At 42.2% G+C, this 9374-nt stretch overlaps 1 non-coding gene across 1 annotated transcript; it reads left to right on the forward strand.

Annotated features, from left to right (window-relative positions):
* The first annotated feature begins 303 nt into the window (after window positions 1-303).
* Trnat-ugu (transfer RNA threonine (anticodon UGU)) lies at window positions 304-377 on the forward strand. The gene has a single exon. It is a non-coding gene; the product is annotated as a tRNA-Thr (tRNA).
* Window positions 378-9374: the final 8997 nt, after the last annotated feature.

The raw sequence follows: 9374 nt of genomic DNA on the forward strand, positions 1-9374 counted from the left end.
ACACATGTCCACATAACATATCTTCTTTCTTTGTGTGTGAGGAATGTTTCCTGAAAGTTTGGCCGTACCTTTTCGTAACACCCTGTATATATAGTTAAGGCTCACCGGCCACTTGACCGTCTTCTTCTTCTGTGCGAATGCACAAACAGTGCCCGAACTCTTACGGGAATCGGCAACGCGCCGCGAGTAATGAGTATAATGGGCGGGGGCACTACGAATGTAGTGCGGGACAATACGTTGAGAATGTGGGTTTCGCGGGAGGCGTGCCAGAGATAAACCCCTGCAGTCGCTCTATCCTGTGTGTCCTCGGTGGCTCAGATGGATAGAGTGTCTGCCATGTAAGCAGGAGATCCCGGGTTCGAGTCCCGGTCGGGGCACACATTTTCATCTGTCCCCGTTGACGTATGTCAACACCTGTAAGCAGTAAGGGTGTTCATTTCATTGTAAGGAAATGACTGAGGCGTAAGACAGCTAATTGTACGACTGGATTGGACGTACGTGTAACAGTGCAGAACAGCAGGAAGAAGGGCGCGTTGCCGTCTTCAGCACTTTCAGATATCAACTTGACCAGTATTCTAGTCAAATTACTCCTGAATGGGTTATAACAGTGACTTGAAACGTTACCAATTATAACCATCGACAGTATGTTAAAACAGATTAAAAAGTAGTACTGAATTTATCCTATATCTCTTAACCACAGAAGTAAATATTATTTCAGATAGCCACATATATCTCGAAGATGTCCATATTTGTATGTCCTGCCATCCATGACGTATTAAGCATTTTTACTCGCTGACTGCTATATTACAGTAAGAAGTAATACACTACAACACTTTTTAGGATCACATAAATTTTAACTTATTTAGTAATTAATTAGACGGTACAACTTGGAGGTCAGCATATAAACGCTGTGAAAGTATTAATTTGTTAACTGTTTACCTAAAAGCTTCCTAACAAAAATATTAGTCGTTGATATCGGAGCTACCGAATTATCGTTGCTAATACCTGTTAGCGATCATTAAACCCGAGCAGAATTTACTTGTCCATTCGGATAACATATTACCCATTCGTAAAACACCTGCGTTAGTATGTATCGTAAATGCCGTCTCATATGAGTGAACATTCCTCATTTTTCACCATTTACAAGTGATTTTATCCAGGGCAAGGAGTATTATACTGTGTGTTTATTACTGGCAACTTATTTATCTACAGACATTCCATGTCTTGTCATGTATTTGCATTAACGTCATTCACGCTATTTTGAAAGATGGGCATTATAGTAAAATAGCTTTTAATGTTTATGGGAACAGATCAGAAATGTTTCAACTGAGAAAGCTAATGCAGGTGATGCATTGCAGTTTATCTTCAACATCGGATTACGTGTCTTGGATGAATCTTTCATCTGTAATACTTAGAAAATTTTCCATTTTTGGCAGAATTTTTTCGAAGGAACATTGCCAGTCATACTTAACATCTATTTAAAATCTCCAGAGTTTCATAAATGAAATGTGTATCATCCGCTACAAAAATGACAAACTGTTGACACTGTCCCTCTAAGATATACTGTCATATAAAGCAACTTGCGTGGGTTTATCGAGAGGAGGTAGCATTCCCACAGCGGGAGAGTGATGTACGGTATATGTGAGTTGTTGGACGGGAGGGGGGAGTGAAATGAGGGAGAAGTATTACATTTATTCCAACAGAAATCGTTAATTTAATTATGTTTGTCTCGCTGTATCCGAACTAACTTCAACATAGGATTTTACAGCCATCGGTTGCACGGAACTGGTAGGTACGTTAACCTAGGTGCATGATATCATTTCGTTTCACTTTTGACTTGAGCATAGCTGCTCTAAATTTTGGCCATTGCTTTTTAGCAATGTAATTTGACGATTTATCAAAATTTCATTCTGATGAAGGCACCCCTATTAGTTGTCGACACCTAGGGGAACGCACCTACCAGTTACGTGAAACCGATTGGCTGTGTAATTCATACGACTATGTTGAGACTATTATACGGTTTCTGTGTAACAGCCATGTTTAAAACTGTACGATATACAACTAACGCATTTCTTTTCTTTTGTTTCAGGTAAGCAGTCCGAACGTTTTTTCTAAACTCATACCTGGGAAGTGGCAGAATCTTTAAGGTAAGACTGTAGTGGTTGCTAAAGCTGCCTATTATTTTCACAAACTACTACTTCAAATTAACTGTGGATTTCAAAGACACATGTTCACTTAGGTCAAAGTTAATCACAAAAAATACACATTAGAACACTTAAATACTCTTTAATTATTTGGGCTCCTACATTATTAAGTCTACAGGGTGAAAAGTATTTAAACGACAAGCTCTGAGAGGTTGAAGGGGACATCAAAACAAATATTTTTCCCTAATGTCATTTTTTCCTATGAGGAGTATGTAAATCGGTAGAAGAAGATTTCTCTGACGGCAAATTAATTAAACCAACAAACACTTTTCCATTTTTTTATGACCAAGAGACAACACATAAACACAACCCAATTTCATTTACAGTAGATTTTCAAAAATGCCACCATTGACACGTAAACAAAGATTACTCCGTCGGATCATGTTCTGTCTGACACGGGCAAAAACCCCAGGAGTATCCTGAATTGTTCGTGCTGCTGCTACTATCCGGGCAACCACATCCTCTTCTGATGCAACAGGAGTTGCGTAAACAAGCTTGCGCATCTCTCCCCACAAAAAAAAGTCCACAGGGGACATATGATGGAAATGTATGATGCATTCCACACTGTTCCAGGTACCATTGCGAAAACTGTGCTCTGGGTGGATAATCAACTGGTTCCAGGTTCTGGACACGCTGTAAGTGAAATGGACGTAACAATTGCTCTCGAAGGACTGTTCTTACATTCGTCTGCTTCGTCCCTATGTTACGTGCAATTGCTCGAGTGCTGAGTGAAGGATCCCGCTCCACATGCTGCAAGACAGCTTGCTCAAATTGCAGCGTTCTTACCGTGCGACGGCGTCCCTGTCCAGGTAATCTGCAAAATGCCCTGGTCTCACGCAGACGTTGGTACACAGCAGCAAAGGTTGTATGATGCGGGATACCGCGATTAGGATATTGTTGTTGATAAACCCGCTGTGCAGCTCGTCCGTTGTGGTGCGCTACGTAGTACCCACCAACCATATCAGTGTACTCACTCCAGGTGTATCACTCCATTAGTAAACAGAGACAATGCACTACTACACTGGTGGACAGCAGTTGCCTACAACTGAAGAGAGTAATACGCCCTCTAACAGCTGAAGAGAGTAATATGGCCTCCACCGGTTTAAATAATCCTCATAGGAAAAAATGAAATTAGGGAAAAATATTTGTTTTGATGTCCCCTACAACCTCCCAGAGTTTGTCGGTTTAAATACTTTTCACCCTGTAGAATTGCTCCATCTCGAAAATAAATAAGACAAGTTCGAGCAGAGCTGGAGTATTTATGGAAATCTTAAGACGAAAGCCAGAAAAGAAACAGCATTAAGATTTTGCAGAGTATTAACTGAACTTGCCCTCATGAACGGAAGTGAGTGCTAGGCACGTAGCAAAGGATGGAAACGAAAAAATTGAAACAGTAATCACGCGTTTCACAGGATTTACCTTGAGAGGGGTTATATTCGCAACACGTACGTACGCAAACACATGGGCACAATTAATTTGATGACTAGCAACCAGCACTAGAACGGCTAAAACAACCAGAAAGTCCTTTTAGCAAGCCGCAGTCTATATATGGCGTTAAGAAGGTAAAATGTAAGACCATGGATCAGAAGGTCTTGGGTTCGATTACAGATCATTCCGAGGATATCTATCATACGCACTTATTTCATGTCTGGCAGTGTTTGTTGATGTGAAAAATGCCGAGTGCACCTTGGTTCGGAATCCATGTTAAACTTCAGGTGGAACGTACGAGATGCGTGAGCAGTTTCAGACGTTCAGTGCCACTGTGAAGGACACGGAGATACGGCGTAGCCATCTGAGACAGCTTTATCAGCACCTGACGGTGTCTTATTATTGGTCTCCATCTAGCCGATAGGTCGAATCGTGCAATATCCGGATTTATGGGGTACTTGGATGTAACAGTGGCCCGAAGTTGGCCTGCACGGGAACGTGAGGGTATACTTCTCATGACTGTTGATAATTTTAAAAATATAGGGAATCCGATATACCGATATTTATAGAAATATCATTATCGGCGCTCGCTGGATCGAAAAACAGATCGATATATCGACGGACATAGTATCGAAGTATAAAAATATCGGCGGCACATTGTAAATATACTGGCGCTATAGAGCTATATATGTAAGTAAGTATTGATTTATTATTAGGTACTCTGTACATCAACAAGCCACTAGCCTGCTTATCCACGTTAGAACGATAATTGAAAGGAAAACGATATACGTTCTCGCTTAGCGATAACCACTTTGCTAACAATGGTAACCGCATGCAAGTGGCATAGTAAAAGGTGTCAGATGGGTATGTCCTTAGGTTACGTCACATACTGGGTTTGTCCACAACACTTCACGTCGAGTTCACTGTTTTATCATTTCTGCAGACACCAGCGACCTAGCAGTGCCAAAGAAACCGGTATAGGCATGCGCATTCAAATACAGAGATACGTAAACAGGCAGAATAGGGCGCTGCTGTCCAGAACGCCTATATATGACAAGAAGCGTCTGGTGCAGTTGTTAGACCGGTTACTGCTGCTACAATGGCAGGTTACCAAGATTTCAGTTAGTTAGAACGTGGTGTTATAGTCGGAGCACGAGCAATGGAACACATCATCTCCGTGGTAGCGATGAAGTGGAGTTTTTCCCGTATGACCATTTCACGAGTACATCGTCAATATCAGGAATACGATAAAATATCAAATCTCCCGACATCGCAGCGGCTGGAAAAAGATGCTACAAGAACGGGATCAACGACGACTGAAGAGAATCGTTCAAGGTGACAGGAGTGCAACCCTTGCTCAAACTGCTACAGATTTGAATGCTGGGCCATCAACAAGAATCAGCGTGTGAACCATTCAACGAAACATCATCGCTATAGGCTTTCGGAGCCGAAGGCCCACTCGTGTACCCTTAGTGACTGCACGACACGAAGCATTACGCATCGCCTGGGCCCATCAACACCAACGTTGGACTGTGGATGACTGGAAACATGTTGCCTGGTCGGACGAGTCTCGTTTGAAATTGTATGGAGCGGGTTGACGTGTTCGGGTATGGAGACAACCTCATGAATCCATGGACCGTGCATGTCAGCAAGGGAATGTTCAAGCCGGGCGAGCTCTGCAATGGTGTGTGCAGTTGCAGAGACATGGTACACATGATACATCTAGATACGACTCTGACACATGACACGTACGTACGCATCCTGCCTGATTTGCTACATATATTCATGTCCACTGTGCATTCCGACGGTCTTGGACAATTCCAGCAGGACAATGCGACACCCCACACGTCCAAATTTGCTACAGGGTTGCTCCAGGAACACTCCTCTGAGTTTAGACACTTCCGGTGGTCACCAAACCCCCCAGACATGAACATTATTGAGCATATCTGGGATGCCTTGCAACGTGCTATTCAGAAGAGGTGTCCAAGCCCTCGCACTTTTACGGATTTATGGAGAACCCTGCAGGATTCATGGTGTCAGTTTCCTCCAGTACTTTTCAGAGTCGAGTCCCAGCCATGTCGCTTTGCGGCACTTCTGCATCCTCGCTGGGACCCTACAAGATATTAAGCAGAATTGCCAGTTTCTTTCGCTCTTCAGTTGAGGCCTCGTCACATCCAGTCTTTCTCTTTGACTGTGTGAAGCAAGTATAGGTGGTACAAAGAAGTAGTCAGATTACAATGCGGGCTGGCGGTGTGAATACAATGACAAGATTACGGATAGGGACAAATTGCACTCCAGTTACGTTAGCACATTTTTAACGCTCCTAGTATGCTATTTCTTTACATCGGTATTCTTCAAAACCAGTTGCTGAAAATGATGAACAAAAATCTAAATGACAAGATTGGATTCTGCCTTGGGCGGAGACGCGTGAGGGGAAATGCTGAAGTAATCCGCGCTCGGCGCTACTAGCAAAAACTGCAAAAAAAAAAAAAAAATTGTTCAAATGGCTCTGAGCACTATGGGACTTAACATCTGTGGTCATCAGTCCCCTAGAACTTAGAACTACTTAAACCTAACTAACCTAAGGGCATCACAGACATCCATGCCCGAGGCAGGATTCGAACCTGCGACCGTAGAGGTCACGCGGTTCCAGACTGAAGCGCCTAGAACCGCACGGCCACACTGGCCGGCTGCAGAAACTGCAACGTTTAACTTCGTCACGAGTTTTTTAAGTGTAGTAGCGCAGACGTTGTTACCAAAGCATTTTCGATGTTTATCCAAGTGCACTAGATATTTCTAAACGAAGTTCATGCCCGATAATTTTGATCTTTCTGACTCGAGTCGGTTAGGAAGACCAACAACTTTAGACAACGACATGTTAAAGGTAGAAAGGGAAGCAAATCCGTGTCGGACAATCGAGGAACTGTCAAAAACTCTTAACCAACCATTTTCGACCATCCAAGAACCCTTGCAGTAGACATAAAGACAAATAAAGCTTACCGATGCTCCATACGCAACTTATTGCTTCAGCGGCACATAATAGAATCGTTTCTTTTTTTTTTTTTATTGCTTGATAAATGGAGACAACAAATGGTCCTCTACGATAAAACAAAACTCAAAAGGACGTGATTAACACGAAAGAATCGCCACGAAGTACAGCTAATTCAGGTTTTTACCCAAGAAACCCTCTTTGTGTGTTTGGTGGAGTATTCGTGGAGTGGTTAATTTTGAAGTGCTGAAACCTGAGCAATCTATGAATTCGGGCCTTTTCTGTGAACAACTGGATCGAGTAAATCAATCTTTAATTGAAACGTGCTCAGCAACTGTCAACAGAAAAGACGTTTGTCGGTAACGCCATAATACAAGATTGCACTGCGCAAGAGGAACCCTGGAAAAAATTCATGAATTGAGGTGCGAGGCACTTTCCCACCGCCATCGTAGTTCCATTAATTCCGATCGCTACAATACTTTTTAAGTGGCAAAAAATCTGATAATGTGAATGGTGTCCAAAATGCCATCCCGCATATTTTGCTCAAAACCAATTGATTTCAATCGATCCGGCAAAGGCAATTCGTACACTAGATGGCAAAACGTTGTTGATAACGAGGATGATCAAAAAAATTGTCTGTAATTTTTCTATAGGGTGAGGTTCAAAAGCCATAGGGTATTTTATAAAATACATTTCAGCCATCAGCTATTTATTTATCCCATTAGTCATCTACCGCGTCCGGTTATTAACAATCGTCCAGGATGTACTGTACAACGGATTAATTGAAAGCAACCCGTATTGCTTTGAACCTGAACAATATCGAAATTATCGAGTGAAACTATACAAACAACTAACATATATCAATATCTGAGTTAAGACTGTCAGTACTCTAAGACAAATTATATCAAGCTCTGAGATATGACTATCAGTATTATAAGGTATTTGCACAATATCCCCCCCATGAACCATGGACCTTGCCGTTGGTGGGGAGGCTTGCGTGCCTCAGCGATACAGATGGCCGTACCGTAGGTGCAACCACAACGGAGGGGTATCTGCTGAGAGGCCAGACAAACATGTGGTTCCTGAAGAGGGGCAGCAGCCTCTTCAGTAGTTGCAGGGGCAACAGTCTGGATGATTGACTGATCTGGCCTTGTAACATTAACCAAAACGGCCTTGCTGTGCTGGCACTGCGAACGGCTGAAAGCAAGGGGAAACTACAGCCGTAATTTTTCCCGAGGACATGCAGCTCTACTGTATGATTAAATGATGATGGCGTCCTCTTGGGTAAAATATTCCGGAGGTAAAATAGCCCCCCATTCGGATCTCCGGGCGGGGACTACTCAGGAGGACGTCGTTATCAGGAGAAAGAAAACTGGCGTTCTACGGATCGGAGCGTGGAATGTCAGATCCCTTAATCGGGCAGGTAGGTTAGAAAATTTAAAAAGGGAAATGGATAGGTTAAAGTTAGATATTGTTGGAATTAGTGAAGTTCGGTGGCAGGAGGAACAAGACTTTTGCTCAGATGATTACAGGGTTATAAATACAAAATCAAATAGGGGTAATGCAGGAGTAGGTTTAATAATGAATAAAAAAAATAGGAGTGCGGGTTAGCTACTACAAACAGCATAGTGAACGCATTATTGTGGCCAAGATAGACACAAAGCCCATGCCTACTACAGTAGTACAAGTTTATATGCCAACTACCTCTGCAGATGATGAAGAAATAGATGAAATGTATGACGAGATAAAAGAAGTTATTCAGGTAGTGAAGGGAGATGAAAATTTAATAGTCATGGGTGACTGGAATTCGTCAGTACGAAAAGAGAGAGAAGGAAACATAGTAGGTGAATATGGATTAGGGGGAAGGAATGAAAGAGGAAGCCGCCTTGTACAATTTTGCACAGAGCATAACTTAATCATAGCCAACACTTGGTTCAAGAATCATAAAAGAAGGTTGTATACCTGGAAGAATCCTGGAGATGCTAAAAGGTATCAGATAGATTATATAATGGTAAGACAGAGATTTAGGAACCAGGTTTTAAATTGTAAGACATTTCCTGGGGCAGATGTGGATTCTGACCACAATCTATTGGTTATGAACTGCAGATTGAAACTGAAGAAACTGCAAAAAGGTGGGAATTTAAGGAGATGGGACCTGGATAAACTGAAAGAACCAGAGGTTGTAGAGAGTTTCAGGGACAGCATAAGGGAACAATTGACAGGAATGGGGGAAAGAAATACAGTAGAAGAAGAATGGGTAGCTCTGAGGGATGAAGTAGTGAAGGCAGCAGAGGATCAAGTAGGTAAAAAGACGAGGGCTAATAGAAATCCTTGGGTAACAGAAGAAATATTGAATTTAATTGATGAAAGGAGAAAATATAAAAATGCAGTAAATGAAGCAGGCAAAAAGGAATACAAACGTCTCAAAAATGAGATTGACAGGAAGTGCAAAATGGCTAAGCGGGGATGGCTAGAGGACAAATGTAAGGATGTAGAGGCTTATCTCACTAGGGGTAAGATAGATACTGCCTACAGGAAAATTAAAGACACCTTTGGAGATAAGAGAACCACTTGTATGAACATCAAGAGCTCAGATGGAAACCCAGTTCTAAGCAAAGAAGGGAAAGAAGAAAGGTGGAAGGAGTATATAGAGGGTCTATACAAAGGCGATGTACTCGAGGACAATATTATGGAAATGGAAGAGGATGTAGATGAAGATGAAATGGGAGATACGATACTGCGTGAAGAGTTTG

Source organism: Schistocerca cancellata, chromosome 9 (genome assembly GCF_023864275.1).
Source record: "Schistocerca cancellata isolate TAMUIC-IGC-003103 chromosome 9, iqSchCanc2.1, whole genome shotgun sequence".
NCBI classification, from domain to species: Eukaryota; Metazoa; Arthropoda; class Insecta; order Orthoptera; family Acrididae; genus Schistocerca; species Schistocerca cancellata.